The sequence below is a fragment of the Castor canadensis genome, chromosome 14 (genome assembly GCF_047511655.1).
Source record: "Castor canadensis chromosome 14, mCasCan1.hap1v2, whole genome shotgun sequence".
Taxonomy (NCBI): Eukaryota; Metazoa; Chordata; class Mammalia; order Rodentia; family Castoridae; genus Castor; species Castor canadensis.
In genome coordinates this window covers 72,089,631-72,110,041 of record NC_133399.1, presented here as the reverse complement: position 1 = coordinate 72,110,041, position 20,411 = coordinate 72,089,631, and positions in this window count along the sequence as shown.

The window sequence follows — 20,411 nt, the reverse complement described above, 5'->3', positions numbered from 1 at the left end:
TTCATTAAGCAAATGAAACTAGTAGAAAGTTGCAAATCAGGTACCTAATAAAGGACTTTTATTTAGGACATAAAAAATGTCTAAGAACTTTATAAAAAGAAACCAGGTTAACAAAAAATGGGAAGATAGTTGAATAGGTATTTTATCAAAGTATTTATATAGATGCTAAACAAATAAAAGATGCTAAAGATCATTAGTCATTAGAGAAAGGCATATTGAGGCTTGTGTTAGTCAGCTTTGCATCACTGTGACAAAATACCTGCAACAAGAAAAAGGAGGTGAGATTTACTATGACTAGTGGTTTCAGAGGTTTCAGTCCATGGTCACTGGGTCCAGTTGCTATTGGGCCTGTGGTGAGACAGGACATCATGGTGAGAGCACATGGCAGAACAAAGCTGTTCAACTCATGGAAGCCAGGAAGCAAAGACACAGACAGAGAGAGAGGTGGGACTGTGGACAAAATATACCCTAAAAGGACATGTCCCCAACGACCTGTTTCTCTAGCTAGGTCCCACCTCCTAACATTTTCAACCTATCCCAATAACTCATCAGGTTATGAATCTGTAAGTGGATTAATCAATCCATGCAGTTATAGTCCTCATGACTCAATCACCTTCCAAAGGCCCTACCTTTTTAATAATATTGACCTGGGGATCAAATCTTCGACATAGAACTTTTGGAGCACATTTAGGTTCCAAGCTGTAACAGATCACGTGAAGATAGTAGTACTCTACCCACTAGAATGATAAAAATTTAAAAGTTCTGACCGTATCACATCTTAGGAGGGTGTGAGTTCTTATACACTTCTAGTATAACTGTGAAATGATAAAACCACTTTGGAAAACAATTTGGCATTCTCTTAAAAAGATGTGTGAATATCTACTTTAGGGAACCCTCATATTTTGTTCCTAGGATGGATAGACGAGAAATGGAAACACAGACCCGCAAAAAAGCTTACACATGAATAATCATAGTGGGAGTCTGTTTATGCGAGCTAAAATCAGAAAGGAACCCAGAGGTTCATCCACATGATAGAAAGAAGCTTGCAACAATATGGATGAATCTCAAAATGATTTCATTAGTGGATAACGCCAAGCAGAAAGAGTATATATTGTGTAGTTCAATGTAGATGAATAGTTTAAAAATGTAGGCTAATCTATCATGATAGAAAGCAGGTCAGTAGTTTGGAGATGGAAAGACATTGAGTGGTGGGAGGAAGAACTACATCGTCTGTACTCCACAAATGCTAGCCATTACTATTACTATATCATTAGCTTTTTATCCTCACATGGGCAGAATAAAGGAGAGAGGATACGGAGGGCAAATAAAAAATGACAAAGAAAACTCTGAAGTTGGTTCTTAATGATTACAAAAAATTTCTGTTTTTTTTAAAGTGTACAGCAGTATATTAAAGCTGAGGTTGAGTTATAGAAAAATTTAAAAAGCATTTCATTTTTTTTTGCAACATACTGTGTCTGAAAAATTCTACCTTTACAGGCTCAAGCATTCCTCTCTCCTAACTCCCTCCTCCCATCACAACTATAAATTGTGTATTATTCTGTGTTTAATCAATGATCATTTTCATGTTGGGAGCATAAATAATTGTTATATACTTTGAATGCTGGCCTCTAAATCTGCGTGATCACAACCAGAACCACTTCTATAGATCATGTGGGCTCCTTGGTTTTGGATTCTGTCTTCCTTACTTGGTACCATAAACTTCATAAGCAATCAGTATATTCCTGTTGAATGGTTGACCTGAAATGCATATCAGGTTTTTGTCTTTAATGATGTATCTCTATATGTGACAATCTCTGAGAAAAAGTAAGAGATTAAGATTCCAGAGCCTGAAGGAATTTTGTCATGGTTTTCAGCAGAGTTTTGTAACATTTCCTATGTAGATGTGTGTGGGAATGTGCAGGACTCTACTGGCATTTTAAAAGTTAGGGTAACATTTTTATTGTAGTATTTTTTCACAACAAGCAAGCTATGGAAACAGCCCAGATGCTCTACAACTGATGAATGGATTAAGAAAATGGTATGACTGTTATTCAGCCATAAAGAAGAATGAAATTTTGTCATTCGCAGGTAAATGGATGGAACTGGAGAACATTATGTTAATGTAGTAAGCCAAATTTGGAAAGACAAAGGTTGTATGTTCTTTCATATGTGGAAGATAGATCCAAAACCAAAATACAAATACAAGCATTATCATAAACATACACATACTCTCACATACATATATATATACATACACACATGAATATATATATATTTATATATGTATATATATTTCCAAACATGAGACTGTTAGAGGAGACTAAGGAAGGAGGAAAAGAAGGAAAGAATGATAGAGTGAATGATACTGAAATACATTGCATCTGTGTAGGAACAAGACAACAAAATATACTGAAAACTGTTGAACAGTGCAAGGTAGGGGAAAAGTGTAAGAAGGAGCAATAGGGGAGTTAGACTGATTAAAGTACAATATATTTATAGGTAAAATACCATGGCAAAACTCCACTGAACAATGAACAAATACTTAAACAATGAAGGACAGGAATGTAAAACAGGTCTTGTTAATGGCAGGGTAACAGTAGGAGGGGGAGGGTAAATGAGGAGGTTAAGGGAGGGTGAATATGGTTGAGGTACTTTCTATACATGTATGAATATAAAACATTGGAACCTGTGGAAGTCATTTTAAGAAGGGGAGTAGGAAATGAGTGAGAAGAGGAGGGGATGAACTAAACTAGCATACAAAATATATGGAAAGGTCACAATGAACCCCCCTGTATGCACTAATAAAAGCAGTTAAAAAATAAAAGTGGGGTAAAGATGGTAACTATTTTGCAATCATGGGACAATCCTGTGCCACCAAGAATTGTCTTGCTGAATGCAAATAGAACCACTGTGGGGAAACACTGCATCCCAGGCAAAATCATTATACAGTAAAGGCAGTACAGGTCGCAGGGATGTTGTACTAATGACCCTTATGTTTTCCCTTATATTTCCCCTAAACCTATATTTCAGAGAGGTTTTCTATGCAGTTATGTTGTCCTGAAATGGGCACGAGGAACAATCCACTTCAGGATATATCCCCTACCATATCCCCACTGATAACACCAGGAACACCAGGAAAAGAGGCAGGTTTACTTGTTAGACTGATCAACGAGTAAGGGCAAAAGAGAAGTGAGGCAGAGACAAAGTTAGAGTTCAGGAATTCTGGTTCTTGCTTCAGTGCTTGTTTTAACATTAAATAGGAAGTTCAGAATTTCTTGAACATTAGGAAACAATATGAATTAGAACAGGATGTACATTTCTCCTTAAAGACATTGAGAAATCTGCATCTACTTGATATTGTGTTGCCTTTCTGTTTCCATTGAGCAGTTAAAGATATGCCTTTGGAGTCCAACTTCCTGGCTTACATTTTTTTTTGCAGCTGGGAGCCAGTGGTTTACACCTCTAACTCTAGTTTCTTGGGAGGCTGAGATCAGGAGGATTGCATTTCCATTCCAGCCTGGGGGAAAAGCTCACAAGACCCCATATTAACAGAAGAAAAGGCAGGATGTGATATCCATCCTGTCATCCCAGGTATACTGGGAAATGTAAGCTACAAGTCCTAGGCTGGCCTGTGAAAAAAAATCTTGACCCTATCTCCAAAATAACCAGAACAAAAAGGGCTGGAAGTGTGGCTCAAATGGTAGAGTGCCTACCTAGCAAGTTTAAACCCCACTACTGCCAAAAAAATAAGACAAAAACCTCTCCAGTTTTATATCTCTATACCAAATGCACCAGTTTTCATCTGTAAAGGGGAGGGGACAGTATAGGATTTTTGGGGGTTTATATATGATAATATATATCAAACCCTTACCAGTGCCTAGAGCATGGCAAATCCTCAAATGTTAGCAGTATTTTTGTTTAATCTATTTATAGGTGCTGAGATTAAAATAAAAACACACTACAGCAAGCACAGTTATTAAACTCAATTCTATCATCCATAATAAAGATATATACAAGGAAATGTCATAATGAAACTCCTTATATAGCTGGCTGAAACAAACAAAAATGTCCTTTTTAAAACGAAGGACAGGAGGGTAAAACTGGTACTGCCTGGGGGTTGGTACAGTGGGAGGGGGAGGATATAAGGAAAGGGTGAAGAAGGGTGAATATTGTGGAAATACTATGTACTCATATATGAAAATGGAAAAATGAGACCTGTTGCAACTATTCTAAGAAGCAGAAGGACAAGGGGACAAAGAAGAGTGATGGAGGGGGTGAATTTAACTAAGATATACTGTAAGCACTTTTGTAAATGCCATGACGGACCTCCAGCACAACAACCATATGATAATCAGAATAAAAAAACTTTAAAAAAGTCATATGACTTGGAAACTTATTATTTACAGTTATAAGGATCATGTAATTGCCTTTAACAAATGCCCCAATTTAAAAGCATAGGCAATTTTGGTCTGATCTATCACAACAGTTGTTCTTGGGCTGGGTGTGGTGGTACATGCCAGTAATCTCAGCTACTCAGGAGGCACAGGCAGGAGGCTCTGAGCTGGCCTGGACAAAAGCCCAAGACCCTATCTGAAAAACAAATTAAATGCTAAAGGATTGTTGCAGGGTTCAAGTGGTAGAATACTTGCCTAGCAGCTTTCGGTCTTCAGTAACACACACACACACACACACACACACACACACACACACACACACACACACACAGACCAAAAAAAAAAGGAAAGGAAAGAATAAAAAAAAATCCTAGAAAATTTGTTCTATTCACAGGATTACTGATGGAAAATACCCTAGACACTGATTGCCTTCAGCAAGTAGAAGTCGCCATGGTAACTCCTGTGGTGTTGAGAATTTATGAGACACTCTTAATCATCTAGCTAAATGTTTTCTGTACGTGTAAAAGTTTGTCTCCTTTCACTTCTATTTTTTATATTTAGTTTTAAGTATGTTATTGGTGACTATAACTTTCCCTGTCTCCATGAAAGATTAGAAAATTTCCTCAAGTTTTAATGGTTTTCATTAGCAAATAAGAACTAATTATCAACATTTTTATTTTGCGTCTCCTGCTCTATACACTGTAAATCTCAAATTAGACCGAGAAAAACCAAATTCTCAAACTGTCCACTAGGGGGAGATCTCGTTCTTCCATCTAATGTGTTTTTTTCTTTAAAAATGAAATGTAGATTTTTCTCCTCCCTGTGAAAAGCTGAATGCTTCTGTCTTCGCATTAAGATCTCTGTTTAATGTCATGGTTATATCTTGGTTCTTTTGAGTTTGACAATGCCGAATTCACTCAAGAAGGAGAGACATCTGTTGATCTGTGAACCCTGTTTAGTTTCCCTTTTTTCCTTATCCTTCATGGACGACTCAAGCAACAGTCTCACATAAAATACTGTTTTTCACAGAAATGTCACACTGCTCTAAAGTCTGAATCAGACTCACTTCTGTCCCTTTACAGAGAGGCCTTACTGAAGGATCTCTCTAATAACAATACTACTTGTTAGACTTCCATTCTTCACCACTTTGATGGAACTCTTCACAATAAATACATGAGTGATATGAATGCTTTTGACATTTTTCAGAATATTTCCAAGAATGGAAACTCACTTTTGATGGCCCATTTGTATTTGAGTTTACAATGTTCTCAAGAAGTAGCATTTATTTTTAGCAAAAATGTAATGCAACTTTCTTGTCAAATTGTATTATTTTAGCAGCATATAGGATTATATAAAATGGTGGAATGATGGAAGTACATTGACTAGTTAGAGTTGGTAGAGTTTAGAGTGCACTTAGGTTAGAATATCTGGGCATGTTCAAAGCACAATAACAGCTGCTGATCTAGTATTCGGGAAATTTAATGTGAGATAGAGTAAGTACAGCCACTTGGGAAAAGCTTGGAAATTTCTTAAAATGTGATAAATAAATATGCTATATATCCCAGCAATTTTAACACTATTTATCTATTAAGAGAAATTAAATCATATATCCACCAAGATTTATATGCAAAAGTCTATTAGCATCATTATTTGCATTAATCAGAAAATGGAAAACACTGAAATGTCCACCAACTGGTGAATAAAAAGTAGCAAATCCATAGGACAGAAAACTATTGGGTGCTGAAAATAAATGGAATAGTGATGCATGGATAAACCTCGAAAAACATTATGCTAAGTGGAAGAAGCCAGACACAAAAGGTCACAGGTGGTATAATTCCAATGAAAGGAAAAGTCTAGAAAGGGTAAATTTATAGTGAGAGGTAGCAGATTCAAGGTGACGTGGGAATTGGATCTATAGTGAGGAAGGTCTGCAAATGGGCCTGAGGTTCCTTTGGGGATAGAGATGTGTTAGAATTAGACTGTAGTGGTTGTTGCACAAGTGCAAATTTATTAGTAGTCACTGAATCATATCTAAAATGTATGGTAAGTGTAAAGCTGTTAAACATTAGAAGAATAAATACAAACTTATTTTGAATAAGTGAAAAGTTTCATGAGAAATTTAAATATTCATCAGAAGGGAGGACATCAACCTCACTAATTATTTCAGCTTCCCAGGGCTGGCCTCTTTTTTGTGTTAAAGAATCGGAAAAGAGTAAGAATGCATGACTTCCATTTTTACCACTCTGATAAATAATACCAACCACATTCTCCTAAATCAAAGCATCAGAATTCAAGGTAAGGGACTGGTGTTTGCCTGAGACCTGTGAAATTTTCCTTTAACTCACACAATTTACCACTCTCTGAACCAGACCAGGCTCTGTAAAGAACATGAGCACCATGTTGTTTGAATATCTTGGGCAATTTAATATTAGTATTGAGAGGCCAAGTGAATAAAAAAATACTTTTTTTCCCTGGCTGATTTCTGACTGACAATAAGCCTTACCCACCATTCTTAGTGTGCCTTTGAGATCTTCCTTTGCTGTAACATCTGGCATTGAGTTATGGCATGACTTAGGTCTACAAACCACTTAAGACATAAATCTTAAGGAAAACCTATGAAATGGAAGAATATTTACAAATACATCAATAAATTACATGTATATCTTATATATAAAAGAATGATATCTTATAGCGATATATTGGTTCTCAATTCTCTCCTCTAAATGCTATTGATAATTGGCACTATTTTGAAAGTGGTTGGAAAACTTGCTTAGATTTAAAAGGGAAGGATGATTTGCCTATATACTGAACTTGTCTTTTCCATGTTGTAGAGCAAATACTTCTTGTGTTGTCCTTGAGACATTTTCCTGGAAGAAGTTACCTCATAAGTGTTCATAGATCCTATTGGGCTGTGACACATCCCATAAATGAGTCCATTCCCATGCCCAAACTTTCTGTCGTTCATAACTGTTGAGTGTTCACTCTGAGACAGACTCTGTGCTAAGGTCAGCTCTGGTGTTGTTACAGCAGCAAACTTGCTACAGCTCTTGTTTTCAAAACTTGTTTTGAAAAATGACCTTCAAATAGGAATTAATAGCTGGTCAACTGATGCACTTAATATGATCTCCAGTTCCATCCATTTTCCTGCAAATGATATAATGTCCTTCTTTATGACTGAATAACACTTCATTGTGTATTTTTTTCTCCATCATTTTCTTTGTTCATCCACTGGCTGATGGGCACCTATGCTGATTCCATAGCTTGGCTGCTGTGAATAGTGCTGCAGTAAACATGGGTATGGTGTCTCTGTTGTATTCTGACTTACTTTCCCTTGGATATATGCCTGAGAGTGGTATCATCATAGGATAGTTCTAATTTTAGTTTTTTTTTTTTTTTGTGAGGACTCTCCATACTGATTTCTCTTATGTCCTGCATGAGCTTGTCCTAGAAACCTAACTGAGGGAATAGGAGATGCAGAAAAGACAACAGACAGAAGACCAAACATGCATAAAGCTGGGGCCAGGTAGCCTGGGCTCTTGGATGGAGACACACCAGCCCCCTCTACCTCAAGTGAGTTTATTATATACAGTGGCAACATGAGGTGGAGAGGCAGTTCTTGGGAAGGAGGCATGACACTGTGATCCTCAGGAACAGGAGAAACCTGTGACAGCTTCTCTCTGAATGTAAACATCTTAGGAAAAAACAGCTGTACTGCATCTTGCCCACTTCTGTGGCTGAGGTTGTGCCAACTCAAGTGTGCAATTTTTTGGGCATAACTATGCTTGCTCTCTTCTGTGGTTTGGGGGCTCACCAGAGATTTTCATAGTGATTGCACTAATTTACATTCCCACCAATAGTGTATGAGGATTCCTTGCCCTATCCTTCCTTTGCACAGCCTCCCCTTAGTGTGACCCATTTCCAGTAATATTGCTGCATTTGTTTTAGGTCTATAATCCACACATGATGGAGAACATGCGGTTTTTGGCCTTCTGAGCCTGACTAACTTAGCTTAAGATGATCTCCAGTTCCATACATTTGCTTGTAAATGACAAAATTTCATTCTTCTTTGTGGCTAAGTAAAATTCCATTGTGTATTAATACCACATTTTCTTAACCCATTCATTGGTAGTGGAGCATCTTGGTTGTTTCCACAGAATGGAAGAATATCTTTGGTAGCTATATATCAAATGAGGGACTGATAACCAGAATATACAGGGAGCTCAAAAAACTAAATGCCCCAAAAATTGATGAACCAATAAAGAAGTGGGCAACTTAACTAAACTGAACTTTTTCAAAGGAAGAAGTTCCAATAGCCAAAAAACACATGGAAAAAAGCTCACCATCCCTGGTCATAAAGGAAATGCAAATCAAAACTATACTAAGATTCCACCTCACACCTGTTAGAATTGCCACCATCAAGAACACCACCACCAACAAATGTTGGTGTGGATGCAGTGCAAAAGGAACCCTCATACACTGCTGGTGGGAATGTAAGCTAGTACAACCACTATGGAAAACAATATGGAGGCTTCTTAAACAACTAAACAAAGATCTGCTATATAATCCAGCAATACCACTCCTAGGAATGTACCCAAAGGAATGTGACTCAGGTTATTACAAAGGCACCTGTACACTCATATTTATTGCAACACTTTAAAAAAATAATTATCAGTAAATGCCCTGATAATTAAATAATAGGAAGCAAAATGAATGAAACACAGATCATGGGTGTGAAGTCTGGGAAGGGGAAACGAGAACTCAAATCCTAATATCAAATAGACTTGACTTTGCACCAAGCCTCATCACCCTATCAATAAAATGTGCATGTGAATAGACACAACTCATGTTTTCTTAAGGATTAAATTACACAAGACATATATCAATCATTTAGTTATCTGGTCCACAGTGAATGCTCAAATAAAAGTTTGTCACTGAATAAATTATTGTTTCACCTTTTAGGGCATGTAATTTCAAAAGGGCTTTTGTAGAGAAGAGGAATGAAAGTCAATATCAAGGCTGTCAGAATAAACTTGATAGTGTGTTTATCTGTAATATTCCTTGACTGCTGTACCAAAAAACCAGGGATAGTCTTCTTAGGTTCAGTTAGCCCTCTTCTGCTTCTGACTTACATTAACAAAAACTCAGCTGTCCTTTCCTGCTGTTGCTAGTTTATGGTTGTTGGAATCCCCACTTCCTGCAGAGGGGCCCTGTTGTGTGTTAAGTCAGAGACCATCTGTATTGAGAGATATTTGTTTCAAGATTGTTAGCATTATGAATGTAATAGCTACCAACATCAAATGCACAAAATCATTAGAACTCAGAAAGAGAAGAAAATGTTTCTTTCTTAACTGCCAACCAAAGAGGAAAATTGAAAGAAAGTAAAAATGCAAATAGCATATTGTTAGTTTGCAGAAGATTTAAAAATTTCTGGATAGGCTAAAATATATTTTATCCAGGGGCTATGGAAGGATTTAATAAAAATGATACGTGTATGTTTTAAGTAGTTACAGACTGGCTTGATTCTAGTATCTGCCATTCATTTATTAATGATTAGAAACTTAAGTGAGAGGAAAGAATACTCGCTCAACAGACAGAGGCGGGAGGATTGCATGAGTGAGGCCTGTGCAGCACAGTTAGAGCAAAATCAAAACAAAACAAAAGGGAGCTAGGAGCACTACTCAAGTGTGGCAGAGCACTTGCCTACCAAAAGTAGAGGGAATTGGCCAAGTGTGAACAAAGTGATGAATGATAAAATCCAGATAATTAGCACAGAAAATAAAGGCATGATAAGATTGAAAGGTTACAAGAAAGTAGAGGAAAGAAAGGACTGGACATAGGAATGAAAAGATGTGGTATCCTGGGGATTTAATAAATCCATGTTAGACCAGGTCTAGGTAATGGGCAACGAGACTTGAACCCTTATTATTGTCCATCTGCAGTACTTTTACCAAATTGTGGCTTTTAGAGACAACAGAGACAAGAGGTAAATTAACTATACTACATTGTGAAAATGTAGCAGGTTGCTAGCTTACCCTTGGGGAAATGAGTCACTTTCCCTATTAGTGTGGAGATACTAATCTATCTTCCTACATAAATTTTCATACTCATTTTACTGCTTTACGATGGCCTTTGGGATTATTTGGATTCAGAGAATACTGGACATGAGTCAGTAGTTTGTGTCAATATTTTCTAATTTTTTTCCCTTTAAAAGTAAAGTTTCCAGGATTACCTCAGAGTAGCTCAGAACCATGCTCTATGAAAAATTGTGTATTTAAAAAATCAGTGCATGCTCCATTGCATAGTCATTTCTAGAATTTTTAATTGCAAGAGTTTGTAAGCTATAGACTGAAAAATGATCAAGGAGCCATTAACTCTAACCTTACTTCTATTCATTGTCATTGTAATGGCCCTCAGCCCTAACTGCTTCCCTTATTCAACTTCAGTCATCCTGAACCCATCACTGAAGTTTCAATGGATTGACTTCTTCTCTTATTTAAAGTTTTACTGATGAATGCTTTCCTCTATTTGGTGCCTGCTTTTGGAAAGATAGCTGCAAGCAAGGAACACTCATTAACTCAGTTGTACTTGGGGGATGTGTTGAAGAAAGGTAAACATTTCCTACTGATGTAAAGTCATTTTTGGAATCATTAAATCTCTAGTGGAGAAAATGATTTTTTTTAGTGCATATTCCATGCCTTGTAGACTATGTCACAAACACTGTCACTGACTTTTGAAGATATTATTTAAAGAAAACTCAATTCATAGGCAGAACGCTTAAATATTGCCCCAAGACAATGTCCAGGACCAACAGCTGCTGCTGAGCATCATGTGAAGTGTGTGGTAGTCACAGAGTCCATGCTCAGAGAGAGGGAACTCACACTTGTTCTCTAGTTTTTCTCTCTGATGGAAAGCAATGGGGGTAGGGACTGGGAAGGGGGTGGAAGAGATGTGGACAGGTAGATTCTTTCCTGTAGTTGAGTGGAAGAGATAATGAAGCAAGTTAATTTATGCTCACTGATTTATCTGTTCCTGGCATTTTTCCCTGTACAAACATAGGAAGCTGTTTCCTTCCTGAGGATTTTAATGAAATAATTTACTCAAAATAATAATAAAAAAGAGAGCTTCCCATGCTGCTTGCATTTAAATGAGAGTCTTTGATCTATAGCATAAGATATGTAATTGATTAATAACCCTGGGATGAAAAATTCCGACTATCTTTGGTAAAGCTGATGAATTCATCTGTAGTATACCAAGTAATTTGGATTTTTTTCTTCCTCTTAAAATGCAACTGGGACAGGCTTTGATAACATAAATGTATGTATTGTATGTATAAAAGAGAAAAGCAATTTAAACAACACCAAAAAAAAGAAAAATAATAGTTTTATGAAACTGTGGTAATGTTCCTACCCAAAAGTTTTACAGTTCTAACTTCAAAACTGATTTACAATTCAAACTTTAAAATGAATACAGATGGATTGATTCTTGTTATATTTAGATTATACCTTCTGTATAGAACATGGATCACAAAGGCAAGCACTTTGTGTTGGGAATGTTATACTTAGTGCCAGGATTTCTGGGAATGCGAAGTGTTAATTGATGCTGTTGACTCCAGAGAGACTTATGTTTGGGGCTGTGTTTTTGAATAAGCACTCTTTGAAAATACTGAGTTAGGCAAATTTGTATTATAATTATAGAATCACAGGATTTCTCTTTAACATGCTATTTCTTTGCTCCCAGGTAGCCCTCAGTGAATTCACTACAGCATTTAAAACCTAAAACTCTATGGATACAGCATTGTGATTTTCTTTTATATTTCATACCAGTGTTAAATAATTTTTACAGTTGGGAACTTTTTCCTGCCAATGCTAAATTCCTCCCCTTAAATTTCAGCCTATATATCAGAACCCAGAACCAGATCCTGTCTACCTACCTTGTACAAAACAATCATTCTCTTTTTCCCCCGAAAAGATGGGATTGAGAAAACCTATTTGGTTTCACATAAGGGGCCAATTTTTCACCTTGACAAACTCATGAGATCACTATATTTGCTGGTAGAGTTCCATGACCAATCTTCAAGTCACCTCTTCAGAGATTTTTACCACTTTTGACTGTAAGGGAAGAGAAAGTTATGTAGTGCCCTGGCTCCAAGAGCAACTAGTCCTTGCAGAACAAATGCTGTAGAAGAATAATTTCACCCAGCAGGCTCTAGGGTATAAGCAGCAACTTTCTAGGTGATTAAAATTTCAAAGGACATAGATAGCCATTTAGATATAATGGGATGGAAGATGAAAGTGCTCAGAGTGGTTAATTCCTTAGAATCTAGCCTAGACTTGTTACAGCCAATGTCTAATAATGGGACAATGTCCAATATTAGCCTAAAGTCTTTTCCAAATTCCCATTTTCAATGCAAATCTAATTATCACAAACACATTAAACTATTGGAGATGAATAGAGAAAACAGGAATATATAATTGTTGCGTATTAACCTTGGCTTTCAGTTATATAGACAGTGCATGGTTGGAGATCAAACTGTGTATGAGTGTTTTTGCTTTTAAATAACTCATGCTCTAGATGAGGCAATAGGTAAGCTCAAAAGCATGGTTTTCACAACACTGGAAGAGAAAGGTGAAAAGAAACACAGAAACAGAAGAAAGACAGTATTTGTTGGGGAAAGACCAGTAATTTCTAGTCACAAAACGCTGAGCCATGGGAATTCAAAGGAAATGTGTGGAATTAAAGAAGGAAAAGAAATTACTTGTACTAGGACTTAACCATTTTGAAAAGCAGCAGAAGCTAGACAAATCATTCTAAGTGACACAATGAGATTTTTATAAAAAATATTCCAAGTATTTCCTTGAAGTTATTTTCAAGAAAATAATAGGCTTTTTTTTTTTTTTTTAAATACAGGAGATTGAACCAAAGGCCTCACAAATGCTAGGCAAGTACTCTATAGCTTATTACTTTTGCCCGGGCTGTTGAAGAACTCGCCATCTTCTTGCCTTCACCTTCCAAGTAGCTGGGATGACAGGCATTTAATGCCTGGTTTTATTGGCTCAGGATTTAAGATTACTGTTATACTGAATAAAACAAGTAGAAAAACTTTTCTATACTTCCAGAAAATTTTCTGGAAGGAGAAAAAGAAGCAATAAGGGAAGAGAGAAGTTGATAAACTAGTCAAGCTGGTAACAGGATTATCCTCTTAATGGTTTACATGGTTTGCATTGCTTGATTGTTTAAAAAACAAACCTTTTAACATTAGGTTCTCTCAACTGAAGAATAAAAGATAACCAAAATGGGTAGATCCTTTAAAAATGTTTATTTTCATTTTCACATTTCTAGTGAAATGAAAAGCAATTGGAGGGAATAGACTTGGGTCAAAGTCCTGCTCCTTATTATTTTGAGACTGAGTTTCCTCATTTACAACATTTATGTTGTTAGCTTTCATAGACTAAATAACACAGGATCTGAAAATTGTACCCACTGCTTACTGTCACCTGGGTTGTCAAGGAGTAGCTGTGGAATGTAGGAATATTATTAGACACAGGTCACACACTAAGGGGCGAATGCGCCTGGGAGGAATAGGGAAAGGGAAGAAAACCTAAAACTTGAATGTGCTCCCTGTTGAGGAGCAAATAAAGTAATCTTAAATTAGCAGAGGCCACTTTGGGAAGGAGACCAAGAAGTAGTGAAGAGGTCTGGTAGAAATGAACTAATGTGGGTTTCAATACACAAGTGCATGGAAGCAACTCTAGGAGTCTCTCTGTATAGCTATCTTTATCCCAAAGTAGCAAAAACACTATGTCTTTCTTATTATGTCTTATGTTTTCTCTTCAACAAAATCAGAGAAGAAGAGGATGGAACAGGTTCTGCCTGGAAGTAGGGAGGGTAGGAGGATAGGGAGGAGGTAGCAAAAAAAAGGAATAGCTGTGGTACAAAGAGCAATCAAGATAGATGTGCATGTTATTACTGGGGACTTGACTTTTGCATACTGTCGTCATGAACAGAGTGAATGTGAGTTGTGAAGGATTATTTTCCTGTCTAATTTAAGATCTAAATTAGAAGCAGTTCTTATGGCCTCCTTATTTCCTTACTCTTGTCTGCTGTGGTCTTATCTCTCTTACAGTTACTGAGTTCACCCAAATTATAATTCATTTTTCCTTGAATTCTACTATGATCCTGCTATGTCCCCTGAGGGTTTGTTATCTACTCAAGAAGGAGGGCGTTCAAATTGTGGAGGGGGAATGAGAGGAAAAGAAGAGCAGCACATGCACACGTACACCCAAACTAAAACATACCCAAGTAAAGTGTTACAGAAAGGGAGGGATTGGAAAAAGATAATCCAGACTAATCCCTCCAGGGAGATGGGTGGCTGTTAGATTCATTTATTCATCTAAATCTAATAGAATATCTGCTATGCATCAGACAGTTCAGTAGTGATTAAGACAGACAAGGGCTTTTCATTCATGGACATTTTACAAAGATGAGAGAAAAAAATAAGTAAACACAACCCTTCAGTAATATAATTTCTTATTGTCTCAAGAATTATGTAGAGAATAAAAATGGTTCTGTGACAGCGAATGAAGTAGGACTGAGTTGTGTTGGATGGAGCATTTAGGGAAGGCTTCACTATTTGATGCGTACTGTTTTGGTGTCACTGGCACCATTGATTACTGCCTCTTTTACCAAAGACCCTATTCCTTGGTTTCCTGGCTGACTTTTTCTGTGACGCTGCCTGAAGTGAGATCTTCCTGTGTCTCTATCTGCAGCCTACAGTGTGTGATTTGTGTCTACGCTTCAAGATGGCTAATGGGTTAGGTGAGCTCACAGGAGGTCATACAAAGGTGTAAGATCTACTCAACAGACATTTACTACCCACCTGTATGCCAAGCACACGTCAGTGAACTACACACACACACACACCCTTATGGAATTTATAGTCTACTCAGATATATGATGATGCTTACTATTCTGTCTTTTTTTTTTTTTTTTACAAAACAAGGTAAATTTAAGGCTAGAATTTGCATAATGAGGCCATTTTTTTTTGTATTCTATTCAACTGGGATTTCAAATACTTGCAAAGCAAATACTATGTCATATTTATTTAGAGGGATTTTTCACTCAACATTCCTACACCTTACATAATTGCTTTATTTTCTATCAGGTTTGGTCACTAAGTGAGGTGAGGTTTCTATTTCAACTGGATCATTTAGTGTTTTGTATTTATAGCCTCTAGCTTATTTCAAGATTTTATTTTACTAAAAAGTCTATTTTTGAAGTTATTTATTATATTATAAGCAGGCACAAAGCTTTAACTTCTACATGCCTTATGGCTCTATCTACTACTATAAAACAGCTAGTTGAGTCTATTCATCTTTCCTACTCTTTAATGTATTTCAGCAGACTAAGGAATCTTGGTTGAAGATGCAGAAACATACATCATATGAGAAAATGGACTGGCTTACCAGTTTCTACTCTGAGATGGGCATGCTGCCCAAAACATTCAGAGTAATAAAATTATTCCTAACTTAATGAGGAAAAAGTGCCTGTTTGTCTCAGCTAAATTCTACAGATGACAGAACAAGGAGGAAAGAAGAAATGAAAGTTGCTTATAGTTTCTTCATGACCGGTACAGAGGTTAGAATAACAGGAACTGATGGGTCATAGAATACATACTTCCCACTAGTGGGGAAAACCTAGTCCCACTACCAACCTGCCAACTCCCCATAGGCAGACACTCAAGATATTCAGGGAGGCAGTAGGATCCATTATTTAAACATTCATTCTATAATCTATGCTCACAAGTTTTGCAATGGCAATGATTTTAGGAATATAAAATTAATACTGTACTTCAGGATTTCCTTGGAAAGTGCTTTTCTCACTTAATCATAAGAGAACACAGTTTCAAATTAGAAAAAATAAAGGACAAGAACTCAAAGAATATCAAATACAATATTAAAACAGGAAAAGAAAGAAGAGAAAAATGATGAGAAAATATCACAAAATCCCCCGTTTTTCTTCCAATTAAGCTAAGCTAGGAACTCTTGTGAAATTCTCCATAATCCATTTTTTAAGAATTTTTGAATTAGCATACATTAATAATGTTATGGGTGATTCCATAGATGGGTACAATATGCTTTGAATAAGTTCACTCCCTCCATTATATTTTAAAATTCATTAAAATTGGTGACATTCATGGTTATGTCTTAGATAAAACACTGAGAATTTTTGGAAATCATGTGACCAGTCATATTCAGATGCTACTGATGAGACTGCTACCCTGTAGATAAGAGCAAATGGGTGCCAGACAGAAAGAGAATCAGTGGATAAGGACCTGTTGGAGGTGACCTAACTCAAGACAAAGATGAACTAAAATATAATTCTGGCAGGGATCTGTTATTTCAGACAATGGTATCTTCTTTGTAGTGTATTTTTGGGAAGATGTCATTTTCTATCATGTAACCATGATAGGCTACTCTGTGTTGTTTGTGCTTAGGTTATTTAGAACAATTAGGCAGGTACATGCAAGGTGCCCCCCTCTGCCCCTTTATTTTTTTCTCATCTAATCTTCTTTCTATCGTCAATGGATTATTGAACCAGACAAGGACCCTCTGAAAGCAGCCATTGTTACAAAACATGATGTTTCAGCTTCCATAGCATTGGTCCTGCTGATATTTCCACCATTGTGATAACCACTATACTGAAAGGGTGTGGATCATGCCTAAGGACAGAGTTGTCACCAGACAAATTAGAAATTAATCAACCTGAGGTTCTGCAAAATTTAATTCAGAAACCGTTGGCTTTAAGTTTGAATTTTGATCATTTTTCTTTCTGGGGGCACTGAGTAAAAATTTCAGGGATAATAATTAGCCCTCGCCAGTCAAAGAAGCAAAATTCTGCTTCATTAATAGACCCAAGGGAAGAAGCTCTTCTGAACTCACTTTACTGTGCAGTTGGATAGAGGCAGGATTAAGTAGAGAAACATCTGGGCTGCTAAGGGATTGGGGAACACTTAGGGAGTTTCTTCCCAAGGACTAAAACAGTGCTTGTAAAGATTTATGTTATACCAGGGTCAAGGAGAATTGCAAAATAAGGGTAAGTTATCGATTCTGGGCAGCCAGAATATTACTTTTCTTGCTAACAATGCACTGTTTAGGAATTACTATGTTAAGTATGACTTGATAAATGTTTCCTCCATTTTTCCCCATTAAAGTTATACATGAAGGAAGAAATTACTTCTTCACTCAGGAATATTAGGTTCTAGATTAAGATGCTTTTAACATCTGATTATTCAAAAGATGGTAGTGGGTCAAAATCATGTTTATAAGAACATAGCAATGGGTGAAGGTAAATGACAATTTCTTTTTTCTCTTCCCTCTATTTTATGGTTTTCTAGTATAATGGAATTGGAGCAATATAGTCATTGCTGTCCAATAGAACTTTCTTTGTTGATGGAATTGATCTATAGCTGCATTGTCCAATATGATACCTGTTAATGACATGTGGTTACTCAGCACTCAGAATGTGGCTAGTATGGTTGGGAAATGAACTTTTAATTTTATTTAATTTTCAGCTAATTTAAATTTGTGTATTCCCATATGGCTAGTTGTTATGGCATTGATAGAAAGAGCTAAAGGCTGGACTAAAACCAGAGGCGATATATTTACTTAAATTGATTAGAAGTCTTAGATGCTAGAATTAAAATTATTAAAATGTTGCATAGTGTTATCACTTCACAAAAATGAAATTACTTTGCCTTTTACTTTTTAAACCAAGAAAGGAACATACATTTTTACGTAAGCAGTTCAGTGAATATGCTTTCAGGAACAATTTTACTTCTATTTTATGTAAGAAATTGTTTCTGAGTTATGTAAAGGGAAGAGCCTATTCTTAGAGAAGGTATGTCATGACACTGGGTAGGAATTGAACATGGGTAGTCTGAAAGTTGCAGTATTTCAGCTTTGTTCAGGAATAGGCTTGCTGTTTTTCAACAGACCTGGGGGAACCATCAAGATGTTAAGTGAAGGGTATGAGGTGAAAGTGATCCAGAGTGATGGAATTTTGCATTAGTCATATTTGTATGCAAAGTCAAATAACATGCTTAATTTTTCACTGATTATTTATTATTACAATAAATTCTGTTATATGACCTTTTGACTTCACGAGTTAAGCATGTTATGGCTAACCAAAGCATTCTCTCATATCAAGAACCAAAAACTTGACTCAGGATGACAGAGCAGCCTACCTTAATCTTATAAAGATAGCAACATTTTTTCCTACTAGATAATTTATGCAGGGCCAGAAATGCTCACAATTATGTTTGAAGTGAGTTTCTATCCCTATGAACTTCTTTAATTATGTACTAAATATGTCTTTTATAGTTATCACAGCATGCCAGCCTTCTCTAGGGGTTAATGGTTTCATTGCATAAGACATAAAACTAGCATTTATGCAAAATGTTAATAGCAACCATTGCCGTGGCTAATAATTTGGACTGGATTTATCTTCGTCTTTTCTGTCGTCCTCATTCTCCCTGTTGCTGGGAAAGAAGGCATAGTTGGTTATGTTCTGGAACACTCGCCATGGTTTCCAGGAGTTGATTTATCTTTTCCTAACATTTATCTTTTCCTAACTTTATGTTTAATGACATCATATTGGGCACATGAAATTGACCACTTCAAGAGTATCCACTTCAAGAAATTGTCAAATGGCACACTCAAGACTGTTTAATTTAGGGAGAGTTGGTTGTTAAACATTTATCAGCACACTGCGAGACATGGAGATGACTAACTCAATGTATGATAGTGAAAATAGTAGTGAGGACAAGAAATCAGGGAACTTCCTTTCCTTTCCAATCTTGTCTCCTCATTTCTACTGACAATTTTCTATATGCCAATCATGGAGAAATAATGAATAAGTCAAAATATGCCACACTTATCTGTACAGCCTTTATAAGCTTTGGGTAATTATTTGTAAGTTTGTTATATTAATGGAACCACCAATGTTAAGAGTTGAATTTGTAACTGAAATTGGAGAATTTCAAAACTGCAGCTAACCTTTGTCAATGACCCATCTTATTTAGGATTCTCTAGTGATTACAATAGCTGCTAAGTCATGTCATATTCATGAAGAAAATTGAATCCCAGATGTGGATGCATGTTAAAGCTATGCAAAGCAAACCTTTGGGAGTTTATGGTGTGGTTTAACAATACACAGAAACAAATATGCTACCCTTCCAATACAAAAAGTTAGCTGATGCTCATCACATCAGGTTAAGTGATCCTTTTGACTACTAAGTAGGCTTTGTTCCTCCCTGTAGTTTTTTTTCCTCAATTCTAATTCCATGCCTTTCCACTATTGTATCTGTCTTCTTTCCATGGGTGGCAGTCTCCTTCTAGCTGAGGAAATGAAAAATGGTTGAAGCTGGAAAAATTGAGACTCTAGAGTAAAATTAATGAATAGATTCTGAATATCTATGAAAAATTTCTCTACCCTTCCATTTCTTCCTTGTCACCTTCCTACAAATGTTCTACTAAGGTAAAAAGAACAATCAATTTGGATATATGACATATGTAAAATGCTGTCAACCTAAAGAATTACCCTCTAATAACATTACTTTAGAGATGTTTTCAGAAAAGAGAAGTAAAATTGCACTCAAGATGTCTAATAAGGGTGAGTTGTTGCAGCAATACTTTTACTAAAGGGAACTTACTCATGTTTTTTTCTTTCCTGTCCTCATTTTGAACTTTGTATCAAATACTAAGCTTTCCCATGTTGCTGTATCATGAGTCTCCTTTTCTTGATTAAATAAAAAATATCAAAACTCATGTTCTTCAGAATATTGGAGAGAAGATATCAAAGTTAAAAACCTTACCTGAATATATTTCAGAAAAATCTCTCTCCCTGTGCTGCCCCAGAAAATCTTCCTAATATATTTCAATACTTTTCATCATAAACATCTACGACTGTGGACAGGGTCATGTTGGTCAAGAGAATTTTAGGGTCAGAGTGTATTCAGGG